The following is a 21,438-nucleotide window of genomic DNA, read 5'->3' as shown; positions in this document are numbered from 1 at the left end:
CCGGCATGATCGATCGTCGGTGTAGACAGACGCTAGCAATGTGCTCTCCGTATCTGTGGCATGGTAGCCACTCTTATAATGAGTAATTTTCCTGCACAAAGATCACAAACGAGAGTAATTGTTCTCGAATGAAAAAAAATATCTTAAAAATTGATCGGATGGATTTCACCTGATTCGTCTGGATGATGAACGATCAGTACGTGGCATCCGTAGATAATTTTGCAAAAAATGTTATCCTCCCAAAAACTGTTATCCTCACGCAGATAACCTCCACGGGAGTAACAATCCTAGCGGCCAGAGCACTAGTACAGAGAGCATCCGATGGATTTTACTTGAGGATCGGCGGCGAGTGAGCAAACTGGCGTGTATATTCTGATAAATTTTGAGGTGATTGCATCGAAATACGGCTTCTATTTTGTCATTGATACGCAGAGCAACACTTCCTAGCAGCCACACGGTTTTGGTTGAGTGCAGTCAACAAGGACACTTTGGTATATCCATCTTCATCCAGATATTGAGTCTGCTGGGTAATCTTCCCAGAACCAGTTTCACCAGCTATCACAACCACTTGATCTTCCCACACAGGTATTACCTCTGTTGACAAGGAAATTTTGATTCTGCAAAATCGCTGATTGCTTCTGTCTTTTCCTTAAAATGTTAAAAAATCCTTTGAAGTCAGCACCATCAACACGCGCCAGGTTAACATCAGCCTGTTGGACTTGACTTGTATATATTATGCTTCTTACAAATTTGCACCGTAAGTGGCCTGCAGAGCAGCATTAGCAAACCGGTGCCGGTCGGCGGGTAGGCGGGACTGCTGGCGAGCCGGCCAGCACGGGCGACGGTTGACGCAAGGGTGGGTGGCTCAAGGTGCAGCCGGCTCGCCGCAAGGGCTGCGCCAGGCATCTCCTAGGCGGGCGGCCCTCCTGCTGCAGTCAAAGCGGGCGGCGATTCAGCGTTGACAGTTTAGAACAGGGCGGTTTACGACCGAAAACAAGGCGAGGCGCCCGACTGTGGTTGAAGCGGATTGCGGCATTGGTCTTGATGGGTCGCCGAGGGCGGCGCAGGCCGCGGTGGCGGCTCAAATTCAGAGCGAGACGAGGCGGATCGAAGCCGCGGCGGAAAACGAGCCCATGAGTCACCTGCACAGTTCGGCGTCGAGGTGGAGGCGAGGCGCCTTGGAAACGAGCGGCGGCTCGGCAAAGGCCGGTGTAGCTCTGGCAGCAAAAGGCGGAAGCGGGCATCTGGTGAGTGAGTGCGGAGGCCCGAGGCGGCTTATGAGGCGACAGAGACCGCGGGTTGCCAAGAATGGAGACCATGTGGGTTGAATTCGTCGACTCATGCCGGGATGGAGCAAGGCGGGCGACTCATGCCCAAGACCGAGGCGGAGAACGGAGACCATGCGGCTTGAAATTGTGGTAGAAGCGGAATCCGGCGGCTTGGCAGAACCGCGGGACGAACGCCGCGGCGGCTCGGCAGCAGGCGGTTTGATACAGGCAACGTCCGGCTCATATCCAGGTATCGCGAATTGATGATTGCCGGACCCTAGTGACGGCGGGTCCCGCGAAGACTGCGACGGAGAACAGCGGCGGAGGGGATTACTCAAAGCAGAAGCGACTTAGCCGTCCAGCGGCGACTCGGCCGGGGTGACCACTCAGGCCGTAGCGAAGGCGCTCTTGAAGTGTGGCGACTCAGACTCAGCAGGCAATTTGACAGCGGCGATTCTTGGTAACTGGGCCGGTTCAAACCGGCGGCGAACAGGCGGACTGCGATTACTTGGATGAGGCAGTAGCAGTAGCCGCGATGGCCAGGCTCAGGCCGGTTTACGGCGGAGGCAAGGTCGCAAAGGCATCGGAGTCACTCGGTTGACAAGTCCATATCCATCTCCTGCCCGTGGTTCCTATTTGGTTTTGACGATTCCCTCTTTCTTCTAAGACGTAGACTCGATGAGTACAACAAGAGCTCTCTGCCCAGCCACAGTAAATATTGATCCTTTTTTGATCTGATAAAACGCCCGCGCGGATGTAGTCATCAAGCCTAAAAACTGATGTAGTACTAGTACTTAATTAGTACTAGCAATCGCTCATGGATATCAGTATGACTTGGTTCCGTCTCTTTGTGATAAATCGTACTAGTAGCAGCGATGTGCAATCTCCTCGGGACTTGATCCTATACGTGGACAACACGACACGGAGAATAGCAGCACAAAATCGACGGTGTATCTTTGGATTTGAACTACAATGATAGCTGTTGTACTGTCAGAGTAAATAACCATGGGTAGTTTAGCCGGCTTCCTCTGTCCCTTCTGAAAAAATTACGAGCCGATTCGGCCCTCAAAAATCCAAGACACAGGGCCGCCTTCCCTTTGCCGGCTGTCTCCAGGCCGGTTATCGGAAGGCGGCCCGACTTCAGCCCTCATGAAGAGAAGCCGCGGGAGAGCCGGCTCCGAGAAGCCGGCCGCGAGAAGGCCGACTCCAAGAAGCCGGCTCCCATAAAGCGGTCAAGATCGTACCCTCGAAGTCTGCATCCACATAATGGCGATATGACGGGGCGTGGCTACAGTGAAGCCTGCCACCCCCGAATCCCGGAGCACGCCTGGCACAGTGCGCCGCATGGTGGCCATGACCCGTCCGGCGCAGCGCTGTTGCCACGTTGACCCTGATGTCATCCATGACGGGCTACCAGTACGGCCCACGGGCGGTGCGCCCCTTCGGGCAGAGAGACACCCGAAGGCGGCCAGACCTCCCCCAGTCGGCCCAAGATAGAGCTGGCTCCCCACAGCCGGCTTGCCACCTCCCTTGAAGAAGACGCCCCATTAAGGAGACGAGACGCGGTGCGGCTACAGTGATCGCCCACCGGGCGGCGGCACTGTAGCCACGCCCACTTCGGCGAAGCCCTCGCCACCAAGATTGAGCAACAGTAACCAGCCGCCGACAAGACCCTGACAGTGGGGCCTGCCTGTCGACCAAGGAGCCGGCAGCCGGCGGGACCCACTAGCCGGCGCAGAAGCCGGAGAGCGTAGACACAGACGGCTGGGCCCCGCGCCCAGCTGGATTACCATTGTACCCCCGGGGGGTAGGCCTATATAAACCCCCTGGGGCATCCATGCAAAGAGAGATCAATCCCTGCTAGTCTCAGACACCACATAGGGAGGAGAAGAGAGCAAGCTGTGCCCTTCTTCCTCCTCTCGCCAAACAGCTCAAGGAGCACCGTGTAGCTACTTGTTCATCTAGTGACCATGCGGAGACCCCGCAGAGCAGCAGTAGGGGTGTTATCTCCACGGAGAGTCCCGAAGCTGGGTAAGATTCGCCGGCGTGCATGTCTTCGCCTCATCCCGTTTCCAGGCACCGGCGACGTCTTACTGGCTCCCACAATGATAAGCCACCCGTTGGCATATGTCGCACCTACCACCCGACATGTACCCTCGTTGTACAATAATTGAATACGGAAACTGTGATCTTGACGACTCGGCGGCAGATTCTTGCCTGGTTTCGGTTTCGCCGGATCATTATAATATGTACCGCGGCTGCTCCGTGCGCAACCCTAAAACTTAACTCAATCTCATACCTTGCGGGCTGACTAAACTGGCTTCTGAATTGAATGTTGACGCAGATCTTTTTGAACCGGCGCTTTTATCCGGAAAATCGCAAAACTTCTCATTCCATTAGAGAAATCCCTCTAAGAACTCAACACCACCGTGCGTGAGCCCCACGGTGGGCACCAACTGTCGTGGAACTGTCACGGCAGATGTCCTTAGTGTCAGGACTTAGTCGCGAGGCCAACGCATCTATGTGGTAGCTTGAGAGGGGTTGAGCGGGACGAGAGACGCGATGTTTTACCCAGGTTCGGTCCCTCACGGTGGAGGTAAAAGCCTACATCCTGCTTCATTAATATTGATGATCATGATCACGGTTACAAGAGTGCTCTATTCTCGAGAGCTATTGTCTAAACCTAACTTGTCCAACCTGTGGAACTTGTGAATCTTGTCCCTTTTGGGGAGCCCTGTCCCTCCTTATATATGTTGGAGGGGCGGGTTACATGTAGAGTCCTATTAGGATTAGGACTAGTCTATCTCTAATACAAACCGGATACAAGTCCAGGTCTAAGCTCCTTGTAAGATAATGTTCCTCATGCCTTTCCTCTTAAACCGGCCCACCATTAGACGTGAACCAGCCTTCTGGGTCTTGGGCCTTGTCATCCGTCTGTCCCACACGCCGGATCACCAGTGAGTCATAATGACCAGGTGGGTTGCTTGTAAACCGTCAGGTCAGGGCGGGTCGCTAGTAACTCGCCAAGTGTCAGCGGGGTCTTCAGATAAACCGCCAAGTCCGGACGGGTTAACTTCCGGCCGGTTTACACCGCGGGGTATATCCCCAACACCCTCCGTGACGGAGGAGACCATCCACCTGCCTCCCGCTCCGGACATGGTTGGAGAAGGTTGAGGTGGGAAGTGTGGACTTGGGCGCTAGAGCTCGAGTGTGCGAAAATGGATGAGCAAAGGAGGAAGAGGGTGTGGATAGAAAGGTGAATCCTTATCCCTTTATATGGGCGGATGGAGCTAAGCGTCCCCAATTGCCTGGTAAAACTCGCTTATCCCCAAGCGCCGCAATTGATGGCGCGGTTGGGTTACCCACGCCCGTATTGATGAGAATCCCGTAATAAGGGGACACGATCTCTGCTTTGACAAGACGTGTCGAAAAACTGCCTCGTGTTATGTGCGGGGCTGGTTAAAGGGAACGGTTCGAATAATCACCGGGCCATGACATGACGTCATACTATTAAGACAAGTCAGCAAATTAGATCTGCGAAAATATTATTCTCTCTACGGTGGAATGTGGAACTTATTTTGCAGGGTCGGGCACTATCCTTGTATTTAAATTATTCTGTGATGTATTCGGAGAAGGAACCCGACTTGCAATGCCGAAGACAATACTGCGCGCCGGACTCATCGTCATTGAAGTCTGGTTCAGGGGCTACTGAGGGAGTCCTGGATTAGGGGGTCTCCGGACAGCCGGACTATCTCCATTGGCCGGACTGTTAGACTATGAAGATACAAGATTGAAGACTTCGTCTCGTGTCCGGATGGGACTCTATTTGGCGTGGAAGGCAAGCTAGGCAATACGGATATGGATATCTCCTCCTTTGTAACCAACCTTGTGTAACCCTAACCCTCTCCGGTGTCTATATAAACCGAAGGGTTTTAGTCCGTAGGACAACAACCATAACATACAATCATACTATAGGCTAGCTTCTAGGGTTTAGCCTCTCCGATCTCGTGGTAGATCTACTCTTGTACTACCCATATCATCAATATTAATCAAGCAGGACGTAGGGTTTTACCTCCATCAAGAGGGCCCGAACCTGGGTAAAACATCGTGTCCCCTGCCTCCTGTTACCATCCGGCCTAGACGCACAGTTTGGGACCCCCTACCCGAGATCCGCCGGTTTTGACACCGACAGCGCCAGAAAAGAGCTTGATGTCTATTACACAACCTTCTTCTTGTAGACGTTGTTGGGCCTCAAAGTGCAGAGGTTTGTAGGAAAGTAGCAAATTTCCCTCAAGTGGATGACCTAAGGTTTATCAATCCGTAGAAGGCATAGGATGAAGATGGTCTCTCTCAAGCAACCCTGCAACCAAATAACAAAGAGTCTCTTGTGTCCCCAACAAACCCACTACAATGGTAAATTGTATAGGTGCACTAGTTCGGCGAAGAGATGGTGATACAAGTGGTATATGGATAGTAGATAAAGGTATTTGTAATCTGAAATTATAAAAACAGCAAGGTAACTAATGATAAAAGTGAGCGTAAACGGTATTGCAATGATAGGAAACGAGGCCTAGGGTTCATACTTTCACTAGTGCAAGTCCTCTCAACAATAATAACATAATTGGATCACATAACTATCCCTCAACATGCAACAAAGAGTCACTCCAAAGTCACTAATAGCGGAGAACGAACGAAGAGATTATGGTAGGGTACCAAACCACCTCAAAGTTATTCTTTCCAATCAATCCGTTGGGCTATTCCTATAAGTGTCACAAACAGCCCTAGAGTTCGTACTAGAATAACACTTAAGATACAAATCAACCAAAACCCTAATGTCACCTAGATACTCCAATGTCACCTCAAGTATCCGTGGGTATGATTATACGATATGCATCACACAATCTCAGATTCATCTATTCAACCAACACATAGGACCTCAAAGAGTGCCCCAAAGTTCCTACCAGAGAATCACGACGAAAATGTGTGCCAACCCCTATGCATAGGTTCATGGGCGGAACCCGCAAGTTGATCACCAAAACATACATCAAGTCGATCAATAGAATACCCCATTGTCACCACGGGTATCCCACGCAAGACATACGTCAAGTGTTCTCAAATCTTTAAAGATTCAATCCGATAAGATTACTTCAAAGAGGAAACTCAATTCATTACAAGAGAGAAGAGGGGGAGGAGAAACATCATAGGATCCAACTATAATAGCAAAGCTCGCGATACATCAAGATCGTATCACCTCAAGAACATGAGAGAGAGAGAGATCAAACACATAGCTACTAGTACATACCCTCAGCCCCGATGGAGAACTACTCCCTCCTCGTCATGGAGAGCACCGGGATGATGAAGATGGCCTCCGGGGAAGGATTGCCCCCTCCGGCAGGGTGCCGGAATGGGTCTAGATTGGTTTTCGGTGTCTACGGAGGCTTCTGCCGGCGGAAATCCCGATCTATTGTGGCCACGGATGTTTTTAGGGTATATGGAGATATATGAAGGAAATATACCCTAGAGGCAATAATAAAGTTATTGTTTATTTCCTTATATCATGATAAATGTTTATTATTCATGCTAGAATTGTATTAACCGGAAACATAATACATGTGTGAATACATAGACAAACAAAGTGTCACTAGTATGCCTCTACTTGACTAGCTCGTTAATCAAAGATGGTTATGTTTCCTAACCATGAACAAGGAGTTGTTATTTGATTAACGGGACCACATCATTAAATGAATGATCTGATTGACATGACCCATTCCATTAGCTTAGCACCCGATCGTTTAGTATGTTGCTATTGCTTTCTTCATGACTTATACATGTTCCTATGACTATGAGATTATGCAACTCCCGTTTACCAGAGGAACACTTTGTGTGCTACCAAACGTCACAACGTAACTGGGTGATTATAAAGGAGCTCTACAGGTGTCTCCAAAGGTACATGTTGGGTTGGCGTATTTCGAGATTAGGATTTGTCACTCCGATTGTCGGAGAGGTATCTCTGGGCCCTCTCGGTAATGCACATCACTTAAGCCTTGCAAGCATTGCAACTAATGAGTTAGTTGCGGGATGATGTATTACAGAACGAGTAAAGAGACTTGCCGGTAACGAGATTGAACTAGGTATTGGAATACCGACGATCGAATCTCGGGCAAGTAACATACCGATGACAAAGGGAACAACGTATGTTGTTATGCGGTCTGACCGATAAAGATCTTCGTAGAATATGTAGGAGCCAATATGAGCATGCAGGTTCCGCTATTGGTTATTGACTGGAGACATGTCTCGGTCATGTCTACATTGTTCTCGAACCCGTAGGGTCCGCACGCTTAAGGTTACGATGACAGTTATATTATGAGTTTATGCATTTTGATGTACCGAAGTTTGTTAGGAGTCCCGGATGTGATCACGGACATGACGAGGAGTCTCGAAAAGGTCAAGACATAAAGATTGATATATTGGAAGCCTATATTTGGATATCGGAAGTGTTCCGGGTGAAATCGGGATTTTACCGGAGTACCAGGAGGTTACCGGAACCCCCCAGGAGGTACATGGGCCTTAATGGGCCTTAGTGGAAGAAGAGGAGAGGCGGCCAGGGCTGGGCCGCGCGCCCCTTCCCCCTAGCCCGAATAGGACAAGGAGAGAGGGGGCCGGCGCCCCCTTCCTTCTCTCTCTCTCTCTCTCTTTTCCCACCTCGTGAATCCTATTCCAACTAGGATTGGGGGAGAAGTCCTACTCCCGGAGGGAGTAGGACTCCTCCTGGCGCGCCCTATGATGGCCGGCCGGCCGGCCTCCCCCTCTTGAACCTTTATATACGGAGGCAGGGGCACCCCTAGACAGACAAGTTGATCCACGTGATCATATTCTTAGCCGTGTGCGATGCCCCCTTCCACCATAGTCCTCGATAATATTATAGCGGTGCTTAGGCGAAGCCCTGCGACGGTAGTACATCAAGATCGTCACCACGCCGTCGTGCTGACGGAACTCTTCCCCGACACTTTGTTGGATCGGAGTCCGGGGATCATCATCGAGCTGAACGTGTGCTAGAACTCGGAGGTGCCGTAGTTTCGGTGCTTGATCGGTTGGGCCGTGGAGACGTACGACTACATCAACCAAACGCTTCCGTTGTCGATCTACAAGGGTACGTAGATCATACTCTCCCCTCTCGTTGCTATGCATCACCATGATCTTGCGTGTGCGTAGGAAATTTTTTGAAATTACTACGTTCCCCATCAGTGGCATCTGAGCCTAGGTTTTATATGTTGATGTTATATGCACGAGTAGAACACAAGTGAGTTATGGGCGATATAAGTCATACTGCTTACCAGCATGTCATACTTTGGTTCGGCGGTATTGTTGGACGAAGCGGCCCGGACCGACATTACGCGTACGCTTACGCGAGACCAGTTCTCTCGACGTGCTTTGCACATAGGTGGCTTGCGGGTGACAGTTTCTCCAACTTTAGTTGAATCGAGTATGGCTACGCCCGGTCCTTACGAAGGTTAAAACAGCACCAACTTGACAAACTATCGTTGTGGTTTTGATGCGTAGGTAAGATTGGTTCTTACTTAAGCCCGTAGCAGCCACGTAAAACTTGCAACAACAAAGTAGAGGACGTCTAACTTGTTTTTGCAGGGCATGTTGTGATGTGATATGGTCAAGACATGATGCTAAATTTTATTGTATGAGATGATCATGTTTTGTAACCGAGTTATCGGCAACTGGCAGGAGCCATATGGTTGTTGCTTTATTGTATGCAATGCAATCGCGCTGTAATGCTTTACTTTATCACTAAGCGGTAGCGATAGTCGTGGAAGCATAAGATTGGCGAGACGACAACGATGCTACGATGGAGATCAAGGTGTCGCGCCGGTGACGATGGTGATCACGACGGTGCTTCGAAGATGGAGATCACAAGCACAAGATGATGATGGCCATATCATATCACTTATATTGATTGCATGTGATGTTTATCTTTTATGCATCTTATCTTGCTTTGATTGACGGTAGCATTATAAGATGATCTCTCACTAATTATCAAGAAGTGTTCTCCCTGAGTATGCACCGTTGCGAAAGTTCTTCGTGCTGAGACACCACGTGATGATCGGGTGTGATAGGCTCTACGTTCAAATACAACGGGTGCAAAACAGTTGCACACGCGGAATACTCAGGTTATACTTGACGATCCAAGCATATACAGATATGGCCTCGGAACACGGAGACCGAAAGGTCGAGCGTGAATCATATAGTAGATATGATCAACATAGTGATGTTCACCAATGAAACTACTCCATCTCACGTGATGATCGGACATGGTTTAGTTGATTTGGATCACGTAATCACTTAGAGGATTAGAGGGATTTCTATCTAAGTGGGAGTTCTTTAAGTAAAATTAACTGAACTTAAAATTATCATGAAACTTAGTACCTGATAAGTATCTTGCTTGTTTATGCTTGTTTGTAGATAGATGGCTCGTGCTGTTGTTCCGTTGAATTTTAATGTGTTCCTTGAGAAAGCAAAGTTGAAAGATGATGGTAGCAATTACACGGACTGGGTCCGTAACTTGAGGATTATCCTCATTGCTGCACAGAAGAATTACGTCCTGGAAGCACCGCTGGGTGCCAGGCCTGCTGCTGGAGCAACGCCGGATGTTATGAACGTCTGGCAGAGCAAAGCTGATGACTACTCAATAGTTCAGTGTGCCAAGCTTTACGGCTTAGAATCGGGACTTCAACGACGTTTTGAACGTCATGGAGCATATGAGATGTTCCAGGAGTTGAAGTTAATATTTCAAGCAAATGCCCGGATTGAGAGATATGAAGTCTCCAATAAGTTCTATAGCTGCAAGATGGAGGAGAACAGTTCTGTCAGTGAGCATATACTCAAAATGTCTGGGTATAATAATCACTTGATTCAATTGGGAGTTAATCTTCCAGATGATTGCGTCATTGATAGAATTCTCCAAATCACTGCCACCAAGCTACAAGAGCTTCATGATGAACTATAATATGCAAGGGATGAATAAGACTATTCCCGAGCTCTTCGCAATGCTAAAAGCTGCGGAGGTAGAAATCAAGAAGGAGCATCAAGTGTTGATGGTCAACAAGACCACTAGTTTCAAGAAAAAGGGCAAAGGGAAGAAGAAGGGGAACTTCAAAAAGAACGGCAAGCGAGTTGCTACTCAAGAGAAGAAACCCAAACCTGGACCTAAGCCTGAAACTGAGTGCTTCTACTGCAAGCAGACTGGTCACTGGAAGCGGAACTGCCCCAAGTATTTGGCGGATAAGAAGGATGGCAAGGTGAACAAAGGTATATGTGATATACATGTTATTGCTGTGTACCTTACTAATGCTCGCAGTAGTACCTGGGTATTTGATACTGGTTCTGTTGCTAATATTTGCAACTCGAAACAGGGACTACGGATTAAGCGAAGATTGGCTAAGGACGAGGTGACGATGTGCGTGGGAAACGGTTCCAAAGTCGATGTGATCGCAGTCGGCACGCTACCTCTACATCTACCTTCGAGATTAATATTAGACCTAAATAATTGTTATTTGGTGCCAGCGTTAAGCATGAACATTATATCTGGATCTTGTTTGATGCGAGACGGTTATTCATTTAAATCTGAGAATAATGGTTGTTCTATTTATATAAGTAATATCTTTTATGGTCATGCACCCTTAAAGAGTGGTCTATTTTTATTAAATCTCGATAGTAGTGACACACATATTCATAGTGTTGAAGCCAAAAGATGCAGAGTTGATAATGATAGTGCAACTTATTTGTGGCACTGCCGTTTAGGTCATATCGGTGTAAAGCGCATGAAGAAACTCCATACTGATGGACTTTTGGAACCACTTGATTATGAATCACTTGGTATTTGCGAACCGTGCCTCATGGGCAAGATGACTAAAGCACCGTTCTCCGGTACTATGGAGAGAGCAACAGATTTGTTGGAAATCATACATACAGATGTATGTGGCCCGATGAATATTGAGGCTCGTGGCGGATATCGTTATTTTCTCACCTTCACAGATGACTTAAGCAGATATGGGTATATCTACTTAATGAAACATAAGTCTGAAACATTTGAAAAGTTCAAAGAATTTCAGAGTGAAGTTGAAAATCATCGTAACAAGAAAATAAAATTTCTACGATCTGATCGTGGAGGAGAATATTTGAGTTACGAGTTTGGTGTACATTTGAAACAATGCGGAATAGTTTCACAAATCACGCCACCTGGAACACCACAGCGAAATGGTGTGTCCGAACGTCGTAATCGTACTTTACTAGATATGGTGCGATCTATGATGTCTCTTACTGATTTACCGCTATCTTTTGGGGATACGCTCTAGAGACAGCCGCATTCACGTTAAATACACCATCAAAATCCGTTGAGACGACGCCTTATGAACTGTTGTTTGGCAAGAAACCAAAGTTGTCATTTCTGAAAGTTTGGGGCTGTGATGCTTATGTGAAAAAGCTTCAACCTGATAAGCTCGAACCCAAATCGGAGAAATGTGTCTTCATAGGATATCCAAAGGAGACTATTAGATACACCTTCTATCACAGATCCGAAGGCAAGAATTTTGTTGCTAAATTCGGAAACTTTCTGGAGAAGGAGTTTCTCTCGAAAGAAGTGAGTGGGAGGAAAGTAGAACTTGATGAGGTAACTGTACCTGCTCCCTTATTGGAAAGTAGTGCATCACAGAAAACTATTTCAGTGACACCTACACCAGTTAGTGAGGAAGCTAATGATGATGATCATGAAACTTCAGAACAAGATACTACTGAACCTCGTAGATCAACCAGAGTGAGATCCGCGCCAAAGTGGTACGGTAATCCTGTTCTGGAAGTCATGCTACTAGATCATGATGAACCTACGAACTATGAAGAAGCGATGGTGAGCCCAGATTCCGCAAAATGGCTTGAAGCCATGAAATCTGAGATGGGATCCATGTATGAGAACAAAGTATGGACTTTGGTTGACTTGCCCGATGATCGGCAAGCAATTGAGAATAAATGGATCTTCAAGAAGAAGACTGACGCTGACGGTAATATTACTGTCTACAAAGCTCGACTTGTCGCAAAAGGTTTTCGGCAAGTTCAAGGGATTGACTACGATGAAACCTTCTCACCCGTAGCGATGCTTAAGTCTGTCCGAATCATGTTAGCAATTGCCGCATTTTATGATTATGAAATTTGGCAGATGGATGTCAAAACTGCATTCCTGAATGGATTTCTGGAAGAAGAGTTGTATATGATGCAACCAGAAGGTTTTGTCGATCCAAAGGGAGCTAACAAAGTGTGCAAGCTCCAGTGATCCATTTATGGACTGGCGCAAGCCTCTCAGAGTTGGAATAAACGTTTTGATAGTGTGATCAAAGCATTTGGTTTTTTACAGACTTTTGGAGAAGCCTGTATTTACAAGAAAGTGAGTGGGAGCTCTGTAGCATTTCTGATATTATATGTGGATGACATATTACTAATTGGAAATGATATAGAATTTCTGGATAGCATAAAGGGATACTTGAATAAGAGTTTTTCAATGAAAGACCTCGGTGAAGCTGCTTACATATTAGGCATTAAAATCTATAGAGATAGGTCAAGACGCTTAATTGGACTTTCACAAACCACATACCTTGACAAAATTTTGAAAAAGTTCAAAATGGATCAAGCAAAGAAAGGGTTCTTGCCTGTGTTACAAGGTGTGAAGTTGAGTAAGACTCAATGCCCGACCACTGCAGAAGATAGAAAGAATATGAAAGATGTTCCCTATGCTTCAGCCATAGGCTCTATCATGTATGCAATGCTGTGTACCAGACCTGATGTGTGCCTTGCTATAAGTCTAGCAGGGAGGTACCAAAGTAATCCAGGAGTAGATCACTGGACAGCGGTCAAGAACATCCTGAAATACCTGAAAAGGACTAAGGATATGTTTCTCATATATGGAGGTGACAAAGAGCTCATCGTAAAAGGTTACGTTGATGCAAGCTTTGACACTGATCCGGATGATTCTAAATCGCAAACCGGATACGTGTTTACATTAAACGGTGGAGCTGTCAGTTGGTGCAGTTCTAAACAAAGCGTTGTAGCGGGATCTACATGTGAAGCAGAGTACATAGCTGCTTCGGAAGCAGCAAATGAAGGAGTCTGGATGAAGGAGTTCATATCCGATCTAGGTGTCATACCTAGTGCATCGGGTCCAATGAAAATCTTTTGTGACAATACTGGTGCAATTGCCTTGGCAAAGGAATCCAGATTTCACAAGAGAACCAAGCACATCAAGAGACGCTTCAATTCCATCCGGGATCTAGTCCAGGTGGGAGACATAGAGATTTGCAAGATACATACGGATCTGAATGTTGCAGACCCGTTGACTAAGCCTCTTCCACGAGCAAAACATGATCAGCACCAAGGCTCCATGGGTGTTAGAATCATTACTGTGTAATCTAGATTATTGACTCTAGTGCAAGTGGGATACTGATGGAAATATGCCCTAGAGGCAATAATAAAGTTATTATTTATTTCCTTATATCATGATTAATGTTTATTATTCATGCTAGAATTGTATTAACCGGAAACATAATACATGTGTGAATACATAGACAAACAAAGTGTCACTAGTATGCCTCTACTTGACTAGCTCGTTAATCAAAGATGGTTATGTTTCCTAACCATGAACAAGGAGTTGTTATTTGATTAACGGGATCACATCATTAAGTGAATGATCTGATTGACATGACCCATTCCATTAGCTTAGCACCCGATCGTTTAGTATGTTGCTATTGCTTTCTTCATGACTTATACATGTTCCTATGACTATGAGATTATGCAACTCCCATTTACCAGAGGAACACTTTGTGTGCTACCAAACGTCACAACGTAACTGGGTGATTATAAAGGAGCTCTACAGGTGTCTCCAAAGGTACATGTTGGGTTGGCGTATTTCGAGATTAGGATTTGTCACTCCGATTGTCGGAGAGGTATCTCTGGGCCCTCTCGGTAATGCACATCACTTAAGCCTTGCAAGCATTGCAACTAATGAGTTAGTTGCGGGATGATGTATTACAGAACGAGTAAAGAGACTTGCCGGTAATGAGATTGAACTAGGTATTGGAATACCGACGATCGAATCTCGGGCAAATAACATACCGATGACAAAGGGAACAACGTATGTTGTTATGCGGTCTGACCGATAAAGATTTTCGTAGAATATGTAGGAGCCAATATGAGCATCCAGGTTCCGCTATTGGTTATTGACCGGAGACATGTCTCGGTCATGTCTACATTGTTCTCGAACCCGTAGGGTCCGCACGCTTAAGGTTACGATGACAGTTATATTATGAGTTTATGCATTTTGATGTAACGAAGTTTGTTCGGAGTCCCGGATGTGATCATGGACATGACGACGAGTCTCGAAATGGTCGAGACATAAAGATTGATATATTGGAAGCCTATATTTGGATATCGGAAGTGTTCCGGGTGAAATCGGGATTTTACCGGAGTACCAGGAGGTTACCGGAACCCCCCGGGAGGTACATGGGCCTTAATGGGCCTTAGTGGAAGAAGAGGAGAGGCGGCCAGGGCTGGGCCGCGCGCTCCTCCCCCTAGTCCGAATAGGACAAGGAGAGAGGGGGCCGGCGCCCCCTTCCTTCTCTCTCTCTCTCTTTTCCCACCTCGCGAATCCTATTCCAACTAGGATTGGGGGAGAAGTCCTACTCCCGGAGGGAGTAGGACTCCTCCTGGCGCGCCCTATGATGGCTGGCCGGCCTCCCCCTCTTGAACCTTTATATACGGAGGCAGGGGCACCCCTAGACAGACAAGTTGATCCACGTGATCATATTCCTAGCCGTGTGCGGTGCCCCCTTCCACCATAGTCCTCGATAATATTGTAGCGGTGCTTAGGCGAAGCCCTGTGACGGTAGTACATCAAGATCGTCACCACGCCGTTGTGCTGACGGAACTCTTCCCCGACACTTTGCTGGATCGGAGCCCGGGGATCATCATCGAGATGAACGTGTGCTAGAACTTGGAGGTGCCGTAGTTTCGGTGCTAGATCGGTCGGGCCGTGGAGACGTACGACTACATCAAATAAACGCCTCCGTTGTCGATCTACAAGGGTACGTAGATCATACTCTCCCCTCTCATTGCTATGCATCACCATGATCTTGCGTGTGCGTAGGAAATTTTTTGAAATTACTATGTTCCCCATCAATATATAGGCGGAAGAAGTACGTCAGGGGGGCCACGAGGGTGGAGGGCGCGCCTAGGGGGGTGGGCGTGCCCCCCTGCCTCGTGGCCTCCTCATAGAGCCCTCGACGTGCACTCGAAGTCTTCTGGGCTTCTTTCCTTCCAAAAATGAGTTCCGTGAAGTTTCAGGTCAATTGGACTCCGTTTGATTTTCCTTTTCTTTGAAACCCTAAAACAGGGTAAAAATAGAAACTGGCACTGGGCTCTGGGTTAATAGGTTAGTCCCAAAAATGATATAAAAGTGTATAATAAAGCCCATAAACATTCAAAACAATAGATAATATAGCATGGAGCAATCAAAAATTATAGATACGTTGGAGACGTGTCAATGACCATACCCTCGAAATCACTTCTATCTTTGCTTGCTAGTTGATCGCTCTATTGCTATGCCGTGATGCCTACCACTTGCTATATCATGCCTCCCATATTTCCATGTCAAGCCTCTAACCCACCTTTCCTAGCAAACCGTTGTTTGGCTATGTTACCGATTTTGCTCAGCCCCTCTTATAGCATTGCTAGTTGCAGGTGAAGCTGAAGTTTGTTCCATGTTGGAACATGGATATGTTGGGATATCACAATATCTCTTATTTATTTTAATGCATCTATATACTTGGTAAAGGGTGGAAGGCTCGGCCTTATGCCTGGTGTTTTGTTCGACTCTTTCCGCCCTAGTTTCCGTCATACCGGTGTTATGTTCCTTGATTTTGCGTTCCTTACGCGGTTGGGTGTTATGGGAACCCCTTGACAGTTCGCTTTGAATAAAACTCCTCCAGCAAGGCCCAACCTTGGTTTTACCATTTGCCTCACCACCACCTACTATTCCCTTGGTAGTCACACTACCGAGGGTCATCTTTATTTTAACCCCCCCGGGCCAGTGCTTCTCTAAGTGTTGGTCCAAAACAGAGCCACTTGCAGCGCCACCTCGGGGAAACTTGAGGGTTGGTTTTAGTTGTACGTAGTGTTCATCCAGTGTTGCCCTGAGAACGAGATATGTGCAGCTCCTATCGGGATGTCGGCGCATCGGGCGGTCTTGTTGGTCGTGTTTTACCATTGTCGAAATGTCTTGTAACCGGGATTCCAAGTCTGATCGGGTCTTACTGGGAGAAGGAATATCCTTCGTTGACCGTGAGAGCTTGTGATGGCTAAGTTGGGACACCCCTGCAGGGTTTTGAACTTTTGAAAGCCGTGCCCGCGGTTATGGGCAGATGGGAATTTGTTAATGTCCGGTTGTAGAGAACTTGACACCTAACTTAATTAAAATGCATCAACCGCGTGTGTAGCCGTGATGGTCTGTTCTTGGCTGGGTCCGGGAAGTGAACACGGTTCTTGTGTTATGCTTGAACGTAAGAGTTTCAGGATCACTTCTTGATCACTTCTAATTCATGACCGTTGCGTTGCTTCTCTTCTCGCTCTTATTTGCGTATGTTAGCCACCATATATGCTTAGTGCTTGCTGCTGCTCCACCTCACTACCCTTTCCTACCCATAAGCTTAAATAGTCTTGATCTCGCGGGTGTGAGATTGCTGAGTCCTCGTGGCTCACAGATACTTCCAAACAATTGCAGGTGTCGATGATACCAGTGCAGGTGATGCAATCGCGCTCAAGTGGGAGCTCGATGAAGATCTTGATCATTGTTGTGTTCTGTTTCCTTTTGATCAGTCGTGGAGCCCATGTTGGGACGATCGGGGATCTAGCATTTGGGGTTGTCTTTCTTTATTTTTGTTCCATAGTCGGACCTTGATTGTATTCTTGGATGATGTATGATATATTTATGTTTTGTTTGAAGTGGCGATTGTAAGCCAACTCTTTATCCCCTTCTTATTCAGTACATGGGATGTGTAAAGATTACCCCTCTTGTGACATGCCTACCATGCGGTTATGCCTCTAAGTCGGGCCCCGACACATGGGAGATATAGCCGCATCGTGGGTGTTACATAGGATCCTTGTGCCAGAGGTCAATATACTCAAGGATCAGCTTGGGAGCCAACTTCAATGGCACATTTGTGCCTTTGGCTCTAGCGGCCCTCTGCTGTCTGTCTCTGATGATTTCAGTGAGTTCATCATCATCACCTTCGTCATCAGTGGAAGGTACTGTTGGGGAACGCAATAATTTCAAAAAAAATCCTACGCACACGCAAGATCATGGTGATGCATAGCAACGAGAGGGGAGAGTGTTGTCCACGTACCCTCGTAGACCGTAAGCGGAAGCGTTATGATAGCGCGGTTGATGTTGTCGTACGTCTTCACGATCGACCGATCCTAGTACTGAAAGTATGGCACCTCCGCGATCTGCACACGTTCGGCTCGGTGACATCCCACGAACTCACGATCCAGTAGAGTGTCAAGGGAGAGATTCGTCGGCATGATGGTGTGATGACGGTGATGATGATTTTAGGCGAAACAGGGCTTCGCCTAAGCACCGCTACGATATGACCGAGGTGGATTATGGTGGAGGGGGGCACCGCACTTGGCTAAGAGATCAATGATCAACTTGTGTGTCTATCGGGTGCCCCCCTCCCCCATATATAAAGGAGTGGAGGAGGGGGAGGTCCGGCCCTCTATGGCGCGCCCTGGAGGAGTCCTACTCACTCCGGGAGTAGGATCCCCCCTTCCCTAGTTGGACTATGAGAGAAGGAAGGGGGAGAGAGGGAGGGAGGAAAGGGGGCACCGCCCCCCTTCCTAGTCCAATTCGGACCAGAGGGGGAGGGGGTGTGCGGCCTGCCCTGGCTGTCTATCTCTCCACTAAAGCCCATTATGGCCCATATACTCCCCGAGGGGTCCCAGTAACCCCACGGTACTCCGGTATATGCCCGAACTCACTCGGAACCTTTCCGATGTCCAAACATAGGCTTCCAATATATCGATCTTTATATCTTGACCATTTCGAGACTCATCGTCATGCCCGTGATCACATCCGAGACTCTGAACAACCTTCGGTTCATCAAAACACATAAACTCATAATACCGATCGTCACCGAGCGTTAAGCATGCGGACCTTATGGGTTCGAGAACTATGTAGACATGACCGAGACACGTCTCCAGTCAATAACCAATAGCGGAACCTGGATGTCCATATTGGCTCCCACATATTCTACGAAGATCTTTATCGGTCAAACCGCATAACGATATACGTTGTTCCCTTTGTCATTGGTATGTTACTTGCCCGAGATTCGATCGTCGGTATCTCAATACCTAGTTCAATCTCGTTACCGGCAAGTCTCTTTACTCGTTCCGTAATGCATCATCCCGCAACTAACTCATTAGTCACATTGCTTGCAAGGCTTATAGTGATGCGCATTACCGAGAGGGCCCAGAGATACTTCTCCGATAGACGGAGTGACAAATCCTAATCTCGATCTATGCCAACTCAACAAACACTATTGGAGACACCTGTAGAGCATCTTTATAATCACCCAGTTACGTTGTGATGTTTGATAGCACACAAGGTGTTCCTCCGGTATTTGGGAGTTGCATAATCTCATAGTCAGAGGAACATGTATAAGTCATGAAGAAAGCAGTAGCAATAAAACTGAACGATCATTATGCTAAGCTAACGGATGGGTCTTGTCCATCACATCATTCTCTAATGATGTGATCCCGTTCATCAAATGACAACACATGTCCATGGCTAGGAAACTTAACCATCTTTGATTAACGAGCTAGTCAAGTAGAGGCATACTAGGGACACTCTATTTGTCTATGTATTCACACATGTACTAAGTTTCCGGTTAATACAATTCTAGCATGAATAATAAACATTTATCATGATATAAGGAAATATAAATAACAACTTTGTTATTGCCTCTAGGGCATATTTCCTTCAATCTCCCACTTGCACTAGAGTCAATAATCTAGTTCACATTGTCATGTGATTTAACACCAATAGTTCACATATTTATGTGATTAGTTCACATCTCCATGTGACTAACACCCAAAAGTTTTACTAGAGTCAATAATCTAGTTCACATCGCTATGTGATTAACACCCAAAAAGTGATCATGTTTTTCTTGTGAGAGAAATTTAGTCAACGGGTCTGTCACAATCTGAGCCATATGTATTTTGCAAATTTTCTATGTCTACAATGCTTTGCACGGAGCTACTCTAGCTAATTGCTCCCACTTTCAATATGTATCTAGATCGAGACTTAGAGTCATCCAGATCGGTGTCAAAGCTTGCATCGACGTAACTCTTTATGACGAACTCTTTGTCACCTCCATAACCGAGAAACATTTCCTTATTGCACTAAGGATGTTTTAACCGCTGTCCAGTGATCCACTCCTGGATCACTATTGTACCCTCTTGCCAAACTTATGGTGAGGTACACAATAGGTCTGGTACACAGCGTAGCATACTTTGTAGAACCTATGACTGAGGCATAGGGAATGACTTTTCATTCTCTTTCTATTTTTTGCCGTGGTCGGGTTTTGAGTCTTTACTGAACTTCACACCTTGCAACACAGGCAAGAACTCCTTCTTCGACTGTTCCATTTTAAACTACTTCAAAATCTTGTCATGGTATGTGCTCATTGAAAATATATCAAGCATCTTGATCCATCTCTATAGATCTTGATGCTCAATATGTAAGTAGCTTCACCGAGGTCTTTCTTTGAAAAACTCCTTTCAAACATTCATTTATGCTTTCCAGAAATTTCTACATTATTTCTGATCAACAATATGTCATTCACATATACTTATCAGAAATGTTGTAGTGCTCCCACTCACTTTCTTGTAAATACAGGCTTCACCGCAAGTTTGTATAAAACCATATGCTCTGATCACTTTATCAAAGCATATATTCCAACTCCGAGATGCTTGCACCAGTCCATAGATGTATCGCTGGAGCTTGCGCACTTTGTTAGCACCTTTAGGATCGACAAAACCTTCTGGTTGCATCATATACAACTCTTCTTTAAGAAATCCATTAAGAAATGTAGTTCTGACATCCATTTGCCAGATTTCATAAAATTTGGCAACTGCTAACATGATTCAGACAGACTTTCAAGCACCGATGCGAGTGAGAAAATCTCATCGTAGTCAACACCTTGAACTTGTCGAAAACATTTTTGCGACAATTCGAGCTTTGTAGATAGTAACACTACTATCAGCGTCCATCTTCCTCTTGAAGATCCATTTATTCTCAATGACTCACCGATCATCGGGCAAGTCAATCAAAGTCCATACTTTGTTCTCATACATGGATCCCATCTCAGATTTCATGGCCTCAAGCCATTTTGCGGAATATGGGCTCATCATCGCTTCCTCATAGTTCGTAGGTTCGTCATGGTCTAGTAACATGACTTCCAGAACAGGATTACCGTACCACTCTGGTGCGGACTGTACTCTTGTTGACCTACGAGGTTCGGTAGTAACTTGATCTGAAGTTTCATGATCATCATCATTAGCTTCCTCACTAATTGGTGTAGGAATCACTGGAACTGATTTCCGTGATGAACTACTTTCCAATTTGGGAGAAGGTACAATTACCTCATCAAGTACTACTTTCCTCCCACTCACTTCTTTCGAGAGAAACTCCTTCTCTAGAAAGGATCCATTCTTAGCAACAAAATATCTTGCCTTCAGATCTGTGATAGAAGGTGTAACCAACAGTTTCTTTTGGGTATCCTATGAAGACGCACTACTCCAATTTGGGTTTGAGCTTATGAGTTTGAAACTTTTTAACTTTAAGAAACGACAGCTTTGGTTTCTTGCCAAACCATAGTTCATACGGTGTCATCTCAACGGATTTAGATGGTGCCCTATTTAACGTGAATGCAGCTGTCTCTAATGCATAACCTCAAAAAGATAGTGGCAAATCAGTAAGAGACATCATAGATCGCACCATATCCAATAAAGTACGATTACAATGTTCGGACACACCATTATGCTGTGGTGTTCCAGGTGGCGTGAG

This window comes from Triticum urartu, chromosome 1A, assembly GCF_056163025.1.
Source record: "Triticum urartu cultivar PI428250 chromosome 1A, HENAU_Tu73, whole genome shotgun sequence".
NCBI lineage: Eukaryota > Viridiplantae > Streptophyta > Magnoliopsida > Poales > Poaceae > Triticum > Triticum urartu.
The sequence above is the reverse complement of the archived record's forward strand: the minus strand, read 5'-3'. Positions refer to the sequence as shown.